General features: G+C 38.1%; 1 protein-coding gene and 1 pseudogene across 9 annotated transcripts in view; one reads left to right on the forward strand and one right to left on the reverse strand.

Annotated features, from left to right (window-relative positions):
* Positions 1–13,378, reverse strand: part of FAT3 (FAT atypical cadherin 3) — a 677,903-nt gene that overhangs the window by 397,209 nt on the left and 267,316 nt on the right. The window lies entirely within an intron of this gene.
* The window catches only part of LOC118145611 (phosphoglycerate mutase 1-like), a 122,435-nt pseudogene continuing 120,504 nt past the window's right edge, over positions 11,448–13,378 (forward strand).

The following is a 13,378-nucleotide window of genomic DNA, read 5'->3' on the forward strand; positions in this document are numbered from 1 at the left end:
CTCTATCAAGATCACATGGATCTTGATATTTTTACATACTTTAAATGTCACATATTAAGATATAATATACTTAAATGTATACTTTAATGCACTTTTTAAATTGGGGATTTTAAGTGAACTGCCCAGCTAATCAAGTGGCAAAGTCAGGACTGGAATGTGGTCCACTGAGTAGGAGTCACACACTCTTTTCATCACATGGGTATGCTGCTGATCCATCCATGTGTGTCCATCATCATGAAAAAGATGGCTCTTTGGTAAGAGGAAATTAAATGATTTTATTACTTCCACAATTTCTAAAAGTTGCTGCAATGTATTGTTTTGAATTCAATTTTATATGTTCTCTGAAGCTTTTCAATTATGTTGGATTGTTCTGAAACTAGGTGAATTGGAGGACTGACTCTTCCTTTAATCTGTCACTCCTTTGCTTTCCTGCACATCTGCCCAGGTTGCTCCTTCAATCCATCTCCCCAGATGGCCTCCTCTGCTCCTCACCTCTCAAGGAGAATTTAAAGAGCACTCTTACCCAGCCAGCCATCCAGGATGGGGGCTGACCCCTTCTGCCTTTTATCTTACCCCTTTATTTCTGTCCCCCTACCATCCTGAAAGCCAGTAAGAAACACTTTGTCTCGCTTTTCTCTATCCTATGATGGTGGCTAGAAACTGAACACTATAAAAAATGTGGAATAAGTAAATGAAGGATAACATCATACATTTGGTAAGTTTAGACAGGTTGGAAGGTCTGGTTCTTTAAAGAGAAGCTCCCTCTATGAATAAGTACATTTGAAAACAAACAAACAAAAAGCAATGAGTCTGCCAGATATTTTGTTATTCTGTCATCACCAGACAAAATAGAATGTGGATAGAATGAGCTTATAGTCAATTTCAGACTTCTCTAATGTATATGAAGAAGTGATAATTAACAGGCTCTGAAACTCAACTCTCCATCTGTGAATTATCCTAAGTAATAAGACAATTTTCTTAAAATTATGCCCAGTTTTGGGTTTTCTGTTTGCTACGTAGAATGCAAATGGAGTCATGATAGTATCCTCAATCCTAGAAGCAAAAACATAGTTTGATGAAGACATCAGCTGATTTTATCATGCACTTAAATGCTGCCCTGACCACAGGTACACACATACTGCAAGCTGTCAGAATCAGTGTCTCCAGGCCTCAAGATAAAGCACCAGCAAGGCACTCTAGGTGGGCTCTCATCCACAGATTTGCATCCACCCTGGACACTTTTATTGTACTCTGCTCCCTCCTTCTCATGAGGATGCCCATTGATTAGGCATCTTTCATCTTTGCAGAAGGAGAAGAAAAACCCACAACACAGTTGTTGAGAGCAATTATGTACTGAAACACAAGTTGCCTTCATTGCCTGTTACTTCTCAAGGCTATAAGCTGGAGAGCTGCAAGGAAGATTAAGGCAAAGGGCTTCAGGCTGAATTCAAGCTTTTCTTTGGAGTTAATGAAAATGGACAGCTCTCCTTGTCTGTTTGGGACTCAGGAATTCTAAAACTTAGCTGCATGTTCAAAAGCTTCATTTGCCATGATGTTCTGTAGGCTCAGAAAACACATACTTGCTACTTGATTTTTTAAAGATCAACTTTGCAGGATGAGTTTTTACAGGATTCCAAATGCACACCTGTTCTCTCTACACAATCTCCTGTCTGTGTAGTTGGCACCAACAGCCTGAAGACAGGAAGCAGAGAGAATACCAAGCTGAGAATGACACGTACAGCTTGCATTCTGCTTTTCTCTCCTATAACCTACATGATTCCCAGCCTCAAATCCTTTCTTTGATGTGTGCTAATTTGCATGCCCACTATATACAGCACAATGGTATAGATTCATACACACAGAAAGAAAGGAACATTGAAACCTAGAGTGATGGAAAAAATACCCTCAGAGAATCTGTGAAGTAAAGTCGAGACGTGGCTTGTGTGAAGTGACTGAAAACAAGGAGGTTGTAACATGGAGGGTGGTCACTAGATTCTATTTCTTGAGAAGAAATGGACATAAGCTTCAGCACAATGGATTTCATTAGATATCTAGAAATATTGACATATTTTCTGACAGTAATGGTCAACAAAAAAAGAAACAGCTATTTGAAGGAAGCTGAAGTTTATTTCCAGTCTTGTTTCAGAGATAGGTACCTAGAGAGATAGACAAACAGATAGGGAGATGATAGATCAATCTTTTGAACAGCAGAAATTTTTGGAGCATTCAAATGAATTACTAGGTTTATCTCTGCATTTAAAAAATTAACATTTCATTGTAGAAGAAAATATGAAATAAAAATATGTTTTTTTAAAAGTTTTCATTATCTCATGGTCCACAGATAATAACTGTTGATGTCCTTGTTGCATTGCCTTTGTTCTATATTATTTTCACCCCAAAGCTGTATATTTACCTGTGATTTTATTTAAGTGCAAAAGTAACTGGAGTTTTTACCATCCCTCAATAGATCCTCACCATTGTACATGGAACATCTTTCCACATTAATAACTTTAGTTCTATAACTCGCTTTAAATGACTGTAGTGAGATGTCCACTTGCCCACTAGCCCACTATCATATTAAAATGTAAACTATGTGTAAGAATGCTCTCTGTTCGATTACTGCCATTACCCTAGAACTGTGTCTAGCACATACACATAAGGTGCTCAATAAATATTGACTGAAATACTCACATGATGCTTAGCATTTACTTAATGAAGTCCACTCTTGCTACGCCACTTATCAGGTCACTTTTTAAACCATTCACAACTGTAACTCATGCTTAGATGAATAACCTTGTATCTCTATCTTTTTTCAATTATTTTTTACAATAAATTTGCAAAAGTAAAATTGATGGGTCAAAGGAGATATACAATTTTTAAATGCATTTGATGAAACTGCCTTCCAGAAAGGTTGTGTCAATTATATTTTAACCAGCAGTTTTGGATCACATTTTGATTAAATCGCTGTAAGATTTGCATTATTTGTTGAGGGAAAAAACCACAAAACTTTAAAAATACTACAATTTATCATATAGAGAGATAACTAATGTCATAAATTAACAATCTTAAACTGCTTTTTGTATTTTAATAATCTTACTCAAAAACAAAATTCTATGATGTTTAGTAAGAGAAAACACTGTTGCTAGAAAGAGGGTGCTAAAAATTCTGCTGAGAATATTTTGCACGAGACATAATTTAAATTAAAATTTGTCCACAAAACCTTTAATTGTTTAGCCTTGAAAAGTGTTGTGGAATTGTTAAATAAAATGTTAGAACACAACCTTCAGCCCTTCAAGTAAGAACATTTTCAGGTGGATGTACTGTCAGATAGTAGCTATATTTTAATCCAATTTTTTAGACTTATTTAATACCAAGTCTCTTAACTCAGCACAAAGAGTGTCTAGGGTCGCTAAACATTTGGACTGAGAATTTGAATTTCACTTAGAAAAGCCTTTTCTCTTTCAAGAAGTTACACTTGGAAAAAGATTCCCTGAAGTGAAATGACTTGGGCAAATGCTTGGAGCATATGCCCACACCCACATATTCTCAAAAGTCCAAGTATCTCTTCTGTGAGCAGTGTCCGATAGGACAGAATATATTCTTAAAAATGTAAATGAATGGACTTGAACTTCTCTTTTATGCTAAAACTGTGTGAAAATTTTCCTTTTCAGATAACTTTTTCTCCAAGGCAAAAATAACACTTTTTCTTCTGCATCAGAATCTGAAAAATTTAAGCAAAGCTACACCCACCCTGATACAAATATCATACTTGCTACCCCTTATAAAGCAACAGCCTTCAGTAACTTGTCATTAAAATAATGAAAGCATATAGCTCTCTTATTCTTTTCTCAAGTAGATGAATGCCCTCTGACTTTCACAGGTGACTTGATGTTTACCAAGAAAACATTTTTACTAGGGTTGCACAGATAACTGCACATATAATACAGAGACAACTTCTAACAAAATAGCAAAGTTTACTTCCGTGGCAAAACATATTTGAGGTAATGAAAGAAAACAAAACAAGCAAGGGAAGACAGATTGGGGTCTAAGTTTCGTATTATTGTTTCTTCCTTCAAATATGTATGTTGGGTGACATAAAAAGTTATAATTACATTTATTATGACAAGTTTATGAAAGCTTACCATGGGAAAAGTACTCTATGGAATGTCTATTTTCTTTCATCCTTTTAGGTTAAATCTCACCCAACTGCCTTTTCCTTTGACCAGTGTTGCCAAAGTCACATGGCCAATGTCATGCTTTCATATAGTAATTAGGTTTGATTGATTCGGTAACAGGGGTTATACACACACACACAAACACACATACAGTGTATGTGTGTTATAGGGGTATATACACAAACACATACATATGTTATACACAGGGTGTGTGTGTATGTGTATATGTGTGTGTATATGTATATCCTACATACATGTGTATGTATACATATTAGTATATACATACACATATATAGTGCATACATATACAGAATGTGTGTGTGCATTTATACATGCCCTATATATGTATATATGCACACTGTGTACATATGTGTGTATACACACACCCATATATAAAAGCATCAAGGCACATGAGTGAAATCCTCAAAATTACCTTGCCTTTTCTTCATAATGGAAACAATAAACTCTTTGCTTTCCTATTTATAACCAAATAATCAACTACAATAGCAAAAAGAAATCAGGGTCCAGAATGGGGGAAGTGTATGGTTTTCTCTAATTGAGTTTCCCCAGTTCTCATCTTCTATAGATTTCTTGTATTGTTCTCCAATTTTCATTCACATTTCATCCCATTAAATGGCTCTAACCTCTGACACACATATCCTGCTTTGTATTCATCTTCTTTTGGTAATTGAGATGAAATGTGCCCACTTGCTCTGTTGACAGCACCAGAGGCACTGACAAGATATCGATAAATACTAACTCACTGTGTTAGACCAGGCTTTGACAAGAAAACAAAAGAATTCTCATCTAGTTATAGTCCTTAAAACAGAATTCAGTGTGCATATACACACAGCTTGGATATTCATTAAATGCATAGATGTGGACTCTCAGTGAGAACGGAAAAGAAGAGGAGAAAAAAGAAGGCTGTCTTAAGATTAGTCTGCTGCTATCATGCTGCCTTTATGTTGCAGATAGAAGAGTTTTAAAAAATGTCTATATTCAAATGTGTTTAGTGATAATAGCTGTGTAAATAGCAATAGAGGTCAATGTTAGTTTTAGATCAAATTATAGAGATTTGAGAACAAATTGATACGCAGTTTCCTCGAGATGGAAGAAAAATCATGATAATTTTCCCCCATGTAAGAACATTTATTTAAGTACTGCTCATAATGTGAAGCAGGTAACATGCATATAATCAGAAACAACTATTTTAGGAACATGGAACCGGGCAATAATAGTGTGCAATCTGAACTACTGTGAAAATTCAAGATAATATGAAAAATATTCTGACCTTATATTAACATACTGTTTAAAAAATTGTGTGAATGGCTCAAATGAAGGACTCTGATGCTAGTTATATTGTATGTACGTCACTGATAACATATCCAATAGCCAAAGGAAAGCTGGCTCACTGAAGTAAAAATGTATGAGGACGGTATTAGGGAGGTATCCCTCAATATTTGTAGCTTTTGGCTTAATTTAGGTCATACAATAAGGTAATGTTAGCAGCAAAGAGAAAAGAGGAAAGGTGTCCAGAAAGGAGGATCCTGGGGCCATTCTACATCCACCCTTCTCCTCTTCACTGTCCAGACTTTGAGTTCAGCAGAAGTGAAATTCCAGGTACCTATGTGAGGTTGCAACAAAAAGGGCATGAGGAATTTGGTTTTGAGGTTGGTTCTGACCAGCTACCTGCCCAAAATCTTGGGCATGCTCTGTAGCCACACAGAAAGTGCTGTCCTGCCTTTCTGATGAGACGTCATTGCATGTGATCTTAATTATGGGGTTCATGGCTGTGTCCCCCACCAGACAGATTGTAGTATCCCCCAGGGCAGAGAGGATCGTCTCTGTCTTACTCAACATGGACTCCAGTACCTACAGAGTGCCTGAAAGTTGTTGTACTTAGTACATGAACAATAACTATTTGTTGAATGAGTGAATGATATTTCTTCTTCTGGTGGAGCTTTGACTCCTGATTGTGCAAGAAGAATCCAGCAGAGAATTATCATTTATCACATCTATTAACAATGTCCTTCATGTAATGATGAGTTGAAAGGAAAAAGAAAATACACCTAGTTAGTCCCAGGAGGGTAGAAACAGGAAGACCTGCTAAAAGCAATATTTAATTAAAATGGTAGGAATCCCAGCTAAGAAAATGTAAGCTCCCCACTGGTTGGCACCATCTTTACACAACTCACGGAAAGCTGCAGCAGATGTAGCTCTGTAACCTTGCTCTGCTGCAGAGATATCCCAGAGAGGGTAGCGATTCGCACCAGCACCGCAATGGCACTTTCAGCTTCAGCTCCTGCAAAATGAATCTGCTGCAGAGCCAGACTCTGAGACCAGAGAGGAAAACAGACACTCACAGTCAGGAATCAAGTGTAATGCCTGTTCAGTCTTCATGAGAAAGTCCACGGAAGTCTGAGAACAATCATGGAAGCTACATCAGTCAGAACCATTCTTCCCAGCAGAAGTTCAAGAGCCCTTAATCAGAAAGAGCCGGCCCATTCTTGGTCCAATGGGTGCACCAGCAACCAGAATTGGTTGAAAGAAGGTAGCAGGCAGGCCTGGACAGTCTCTAGTAGGCATGCACAGACACCTTCAGGATCGCTCTTCTCGTCTGCCCAAACTCATCTTCCTCCACTCTCTGCTCCAGCCACCTGTGTATTCCAGGTATCTCAGAACTGTCTGAAGGTTTCCAAAGTGCTTTTCATTGTTCTTCCTGAAATAACCACCTACCTCCCCACCCCTCAATACATGCACTTTAAGACACAAATTGAACAATTCCTTCTTTATGAAGTCATTAATCCCAAAATAGATATGCACTTATTTCACCACCACATTTATAACCTACTCTTATTTTGGCATTTAATATACAAATCTGCAGCTTTCTTTCTATGCCTGACTATTAAATGAGTGTTTTACAGGAGAGCGATGTCTTATTCATCTTTTCTCTTCCCAGTACCTGACACACATAATCATTAGGCAAATGTGTACCAAATGAAAGGGAAACATTCCTGAACTGCAGCCAGTCACAAGAATGTTCTGAAAGAGAAAATGCTAACAGGTAAATCTTGTTGTGGAGATCAATAAAGTCCACCACGATAACTATTCTTGTAGAAAGAGAAATTATAACAAGGAAAAGGAGGCAGAAGTATAATATATTAATTCATAAGCAATTAAAGAGTGTTTCAAAGACATGGCCAACACAGGATTTTAAAATCAGCTATAAAAAGGCTTTATTTTTAGTGGGTAATATCAGTCATTTGCATGTTTCCTGCAGAGAACCAATATTAAACTCCTAAGTAACAGTTGTTCAGGACCAACAGTCTTTGGAAACCTTTCCTTCTGTTTCTGCTATCAAACTTGTGCTCTGAGCAGAGACCAGATAGGTTTCAAACACTACTTAAATAAACATGCATAGCAGTTGCTAGGAACCATCTAAAGAATATGGGTGGAAAAATCACTAAAACAAATTAGACCTGCTCCTTTAATACCCAGGTCTGAGTACTGACCTCCCAAGAAGTCTGGCTCATTCATGGAATCTGTGTGGTCTTCTGGCTCTCACATTGTATTTTCCATGGCACAACTTGTCTTTGGCATATGATGTGGACCTGACAGTTACGGCTGTTCCAAAATGAAAAACTATAACTATTTAGCTTCCATTACATAATAATTCACAATCTCTGATGGAAATGTTCAAGTCACTTAGAGCTCTGATTTGGAACAATGTATCTCTTTGAATTCAGATGACAGCAGTAATTTATTTGGACAATGTGATTCATAAGATATGCCCCTCTTTCACTGTAACCTCTGCCACTATAAAATGACACTGCTTCACAGGAATATCTCAAAAGACCACAAAGCAAACTCCTTTACATATGTGAGAACTGTAATCCATCTAAGGTACAGAGAACTTCCTATTCCATAGGAACAACAAAAAGACGAGTGTGCATTATTTTTAAAATTATAATTAGTGGCCAGGCACAGTGGCTCACGCCTGTAATCCCAGTACTTTGGGAGGCTGAGGCGGGTGGATCATGAGTTCAGGAGTTCAAGAACAGCCTGGCCAATACAGTGAAACTCCATCTCTAGTAAAAATACAATAATAAACCGAGCGTGGTAGGGTGTGCCTGTAATCCCAGCTACTCAGGAGGCTGAGGCAGAAGAATCGTTTTAACCTTGGAGGCGGAGGTTGCCGTGAGCCGAGATCATGCTACTGCACTCCAGCCTGGGCAACAGAATGAGACTGTCTCAAATATATATATATTATCACTTAATAAGATAGGAATCAATGCAATAGATCTGAGTTGTGTATTTTTACATAAAATGGAAAAAATCAGAGTGTGTTGTATATAGTAAGAATAAAGAGTGATTTATAAAACTTACGTTTGTGTGAGAGCAAAAGAGAGAGAGAGGTTGAGAGACTGATTATAGAGTCAGGTGATAGGAAGTTCTTTGTAATACCCTGTCTACATATTTGCCTGCCTACACTTTCCACCCATTCAAATGTCACAGAATAAGGATTCAGCTTTTCTGCTGCACATGCCTTAAAACACTAAGTGAATCTATCTTCTCTTTCTTCCTCTGGATTCAATATTGCTAGTTGTCTTTGGTCATCACTCTTATGAGATGCCTACTACCCATCCCTTCCCCAGTGCTGTTCATCTTCTCCTAAATGTTATTCAGACTGAAAATATCCTCTAATGTAATACCCCTGGTACACTGGTCAGCTCAGAACAGAGAACCAGATCCTGAGAACTGGTTCATCTAAAACCCACACTTGTCTATCACTGTCCTCAGAGGCTGCATTAGACTTCATAGGAACAAACTATCCTACGCTCCACTTCATCTCCAGGTTATGGTCACCTAAAGCATCAAGGTATTTTTCAAATGAACTGCTAGGCCACCTCTCCATCCTGCACTTCTACGGTGAAAGATTATGTTTATCCCTGTAGATTTTTTTTGCCTTGCTGCCCTCCCAGCTTTCCTATGAACTACTAATCTCAGGAGTCTGTCACATACAAATGTAAAAAGCATGTGATTACATTAAACTATTATAACTTGGCAGCCTATTAAAGACAGGTGGAAATACACACGCACACACATACACACAAACACACATATTTGCTTTTCTCATTAAGTTGTGGACTTCTCGAGTACATGAGCACTGCATCTTCTCCTTTTAGTACATCATGTGGGCACAAAGGTCACTGTATTCATTTAGACTGAATGATTATTAATTTGCACATGTCAAAATCACTGCTAGAATTGATGATAAGCCAAGAGGCAGGAGAGGAAACAAAATGCCACACATCTGAAGTACAGGTTCAAAGGCAACGACTGGCACATGTTGCTTCCCTGAACCCAATCCATCATAAAGAGTTGACAGATAATGGAAATTCATATTAGAAAAAAGCTCAACAAAAAGACAAAGAAGAGAGGAAAACAGGAGGGAAACAGGCATGTGCACGTGCTTACACGAACACACACACGTTTCCCATACACATACAAATGACTGTTAAAATTCCTTAAAGTAGTTACTGGACGGCTTTCACACATGAATACCGCCATTTAATGGCAGTAAGTCTCTGACTCTGTACTGCTATTAATAGACAGCCTATTAGGGCTTTGCTATTTACAGGCTTCCACAAGGCAACATGATTTCCCAGTAGTATATTACCATTAATTGGTAAAAGGCACTCTAGGAATACCAGTCTAAGACAATAGCTCAGCCACAATTAAAACAGAATTGCATTTGCTGACCTAGACCACAAAGCAAAGTGTGCCTGGGAAATTCTCTGCAATATTTTACAACCTGAACTAATTAAAGATCACATTCCCCATACAGCCAGAAAGCAAACATGAGAAATACCCCCAGCTGAAGACTTTCTAGTTTGATGGTTACTATAATGAGTTCAGTCCCAAAGGTACAAAACAATAGAAAGCAGCTTCTATCTGAAGCTTGTGGAATGAAACTCTGACTTCCCTTAATTTTGGAGCAATTCCTTCTTGTGCACTATCAGCCTCATCCAAAAGCTGTCATCCAATTTTACTGCAATGAACATAGGGAATGTGGTGGGGGAGAGAAATTGATCTCATTGTAACCTGCTAAATTTAACAGATTTAATGTTGAAAAAGATTAAAAATAGCATATTATGATTGCCAGACTGTATGCTGGCTAAAATTCATTTATTAACTTAGGAGAGTCATCCCTCATTTAAAGTAGGCAGTAGACTAAAACTGTTTTTACTATGTGATTAAAGTATCTTTACACAGCAGCCCTAGGCACCTCAAGTTATTGCTCTATTGCCTGGAGGTAAATTAAGGTGATACTTTCCCTTTTCCACAACTCTAATAGGATTGTACATTCTGCTGCTGGCAAAACCGATTACACTATTACCTATTGCAAAAGCCTCATTCCTGAATGCTGATGTATGTTCTGTCACATCTAGCTTGAAAAAATTACCTCTTAGCACTTTGTTCTGATAAGGGGAAAACTTCCAAGAAGGATGTTTCCAGGGAGGTAGAGAGAAATATATAAAGGAAAAATGCACATTAGGCACTGATGTGAGTTAACAGATGTTACTATTTTGAAACATTTCATTATATTTTTCCTTCTTTAAATTTCTTTTACAATCAGCCTAATCATGTTAGCAAGCATTTTAAATGATCAATGCTGTCCTGATAGATAAATACATGTATTTTTAATCTCTAGCACAGAACCATTGTCAGAAGAAAAAATACCTTATAGATAAGTACCTTGTATTATCTATGACTATATCTGAGATAAAATTAAATTACATAACTTAATCTAGAGTGATATTGTATGGTCCAATAAAAATCTTTTGGAATTCAATCTTGAAGGGAAAAATAAATATATGACATGTGTGACAGGTCTTAGCATTTTAATGTCAATGTGTCTAGCCTTTTACATTTTAGTCAACAGATATTCATTAAGCATCTACTACATGAAAGGCATTATCTCAGTCTACAGATACAGTGGAGAGTGTAAAATCTCAAAGAGGCATAAAAACATTTTAATTACATTATTTACCCCTACTATCACTAGCATATTGCCTAGATTACAGTCTGTATCCAAACATGAGAAATGTCAGACCCCTGACATTTGTAAAGGAAATGGATCGCCTGAATTAATACTCTAGATCTTCAATGCTGTGACAGTCTTTTCTAGCTCTATTAGGTCATTTTTCTAAGAGAAGTCACATTTCTTGTGTAACCACTCAGCACCAACAGGTCCACCAAATTTGAAAGATGATGGAAATAATGAGGGGAGTAGCACAGAAAAATGACTTGAAAGAAATGGTCAATAAATGGATTCCAGACAGCATCGGAAAAGACAGAGAAAAGGCTTGTCGATCAATTTATCTTCTTCATGATGTCTTTGTCAGAGAAATGAAAATGCTGAAGAAGCCCAAATTTGATTTGGGAAAACTCATGGAGCTTTATGGTGAAGGTAGAAGTTCTGGAAAAGCTACTGGAAATGAGAGGGGTGCTAAGTTGAATAAGCTGATGGATATGAATCTCCAGTCCAACATCTGTTTAAAGTTCAGAGTGGGGCCGGGCACAATGGCTCAAGCCTGTAATCCTAGCACTTTGGGAGGCTGAGGCGGGTGGATCACGAGGTCAAGAGATCAAGACCATCCTGGTCAAAATGGTGAAACCCCGTCTCTACTAAAGATACCAAAAAAAAAAAAAAAAAAAAAACTAGCTGGGCATGGTGGTGCGTGCCTGTAATCCCAGCTACTCAGGAGGCTGAGGCAGGAGAATTGCCTGAACCCGGGAGGCGGAGGTTGCGGTGAGCCAAGATCGCGCCATTGCACTCCAGCCTGGGTAACAAGAGCGAAACTCCGTCTCAAAAAAAAAAAAAAAAAGTTCAGAGTGACAGAAAAAAAGTCCCATTTGTGGAAAAATAAATAAGAGGAAGAGAGTAACAGTGAGTAAAATGCTAGATGGTCAGTCCTTTGAGGATAGGAGCAGGTCCATCTGTCCCTGCAACACCTCTCTACCCCCAGGCCTCAGCATGTGAATCTGCAATAGCAAAGACTATCATAAACATCTGTTGAGTGAACATAAAAAGTATTAAAATGGATCTCAGAACCGTATTCTCTTGTACGTATGCCTTTTTGGCTTGCAGAAAAGTCTCCCCTGGAAGTATGCTATTACAAACCACCTCAACCAAAGCTGCATCTAATTGCTGGGCTGTAGAGAGAAGAGACTCAGAAAAGCCCTCTGTCCTCCAAATTTGCTTTTAAGCAAGACCTCACAAAAAGGACCACAAGCTGGATTCCTTTATATAGTATCCTTATCTATTGATTGATAGCTTCTGACCAATTTAAGCTGTGTGACCTCTATAATTATCAGATGATGTGATATCATAACATCTGGAGACAGGCTTGGGTCAAGGTATGTCTCTGTCATGAAATGGCTGTGTGACCTCCAGCCAACTATTACATTCTCATAGCCTCAGTTTCCTTCTTTATAAGATGGAGATGAGAATCACAGTTTACAAGGGAGTCAAGAAAATTAAAAGAGAAATGTACGTGCAAGAGCTTCATCAACTTCAGTTTCTATTTGTGTTTTCCATAACAAATATTATTTTTTCCAACCAAGAGCTCTATATTATGCATCTGTTGGTGGCATTTAAAATGCACAGACATTAGCTTGAATTTGAATCTTCTCTGTAGAAGTAACCCTCTTGATACAAATTCATTATTTAACAAAAAAGGCTCAGACCTTGAGTGCCACGCAGCAGAAAGGGGGTTGTGGTCCCTTTTCTGGTTCCATGAAAAGGCTAAGGGGACAGAACACAGGACAAGTATGACATTGGTTGGGCACTAAATTAGGTATGGAAGGGGAAGCCCAGGCACCCATGGAAACTAGTATCAGAGAGACCTAAGCTAGGCTAACGAATTTGAAACAAACTCCAGATAAATGCTACTGAATTGCATCACCTAAATCAGGTTCCATTTGAAATAGCCTTAACCCAAGTGAGGAGGCCAAACAAGGGCCAGCCTGTGGAGCACCGATTGTTAAAGTCATCACTGTGAAGCCTGTAAAGTCGGAACAGCATGGGAGTCATGTTTAGGATCACTGCAGTGGATAAGAGCCAGAATCTTTAGCCCTTCCCAGGTCTGGGGTATTGCCTTCAGTGCCTTTTCTGGCACTCTCCAACCAAACCAGAG

Source organism: Callithrix jacchus, chromosome 10, assembly GCF_049354715.1.
Source record: "Callithrix jacchus isolate 240 chromosome 10, calJac240_pri, whole genome shotgun sequence".
Taxonomy (NCBI): domain Eukaryota; kingdom Metazoa; phylum Chordata; class Mammalia; order Primates; family Cebidae; genus Callithrix; species Callithrix jacchus.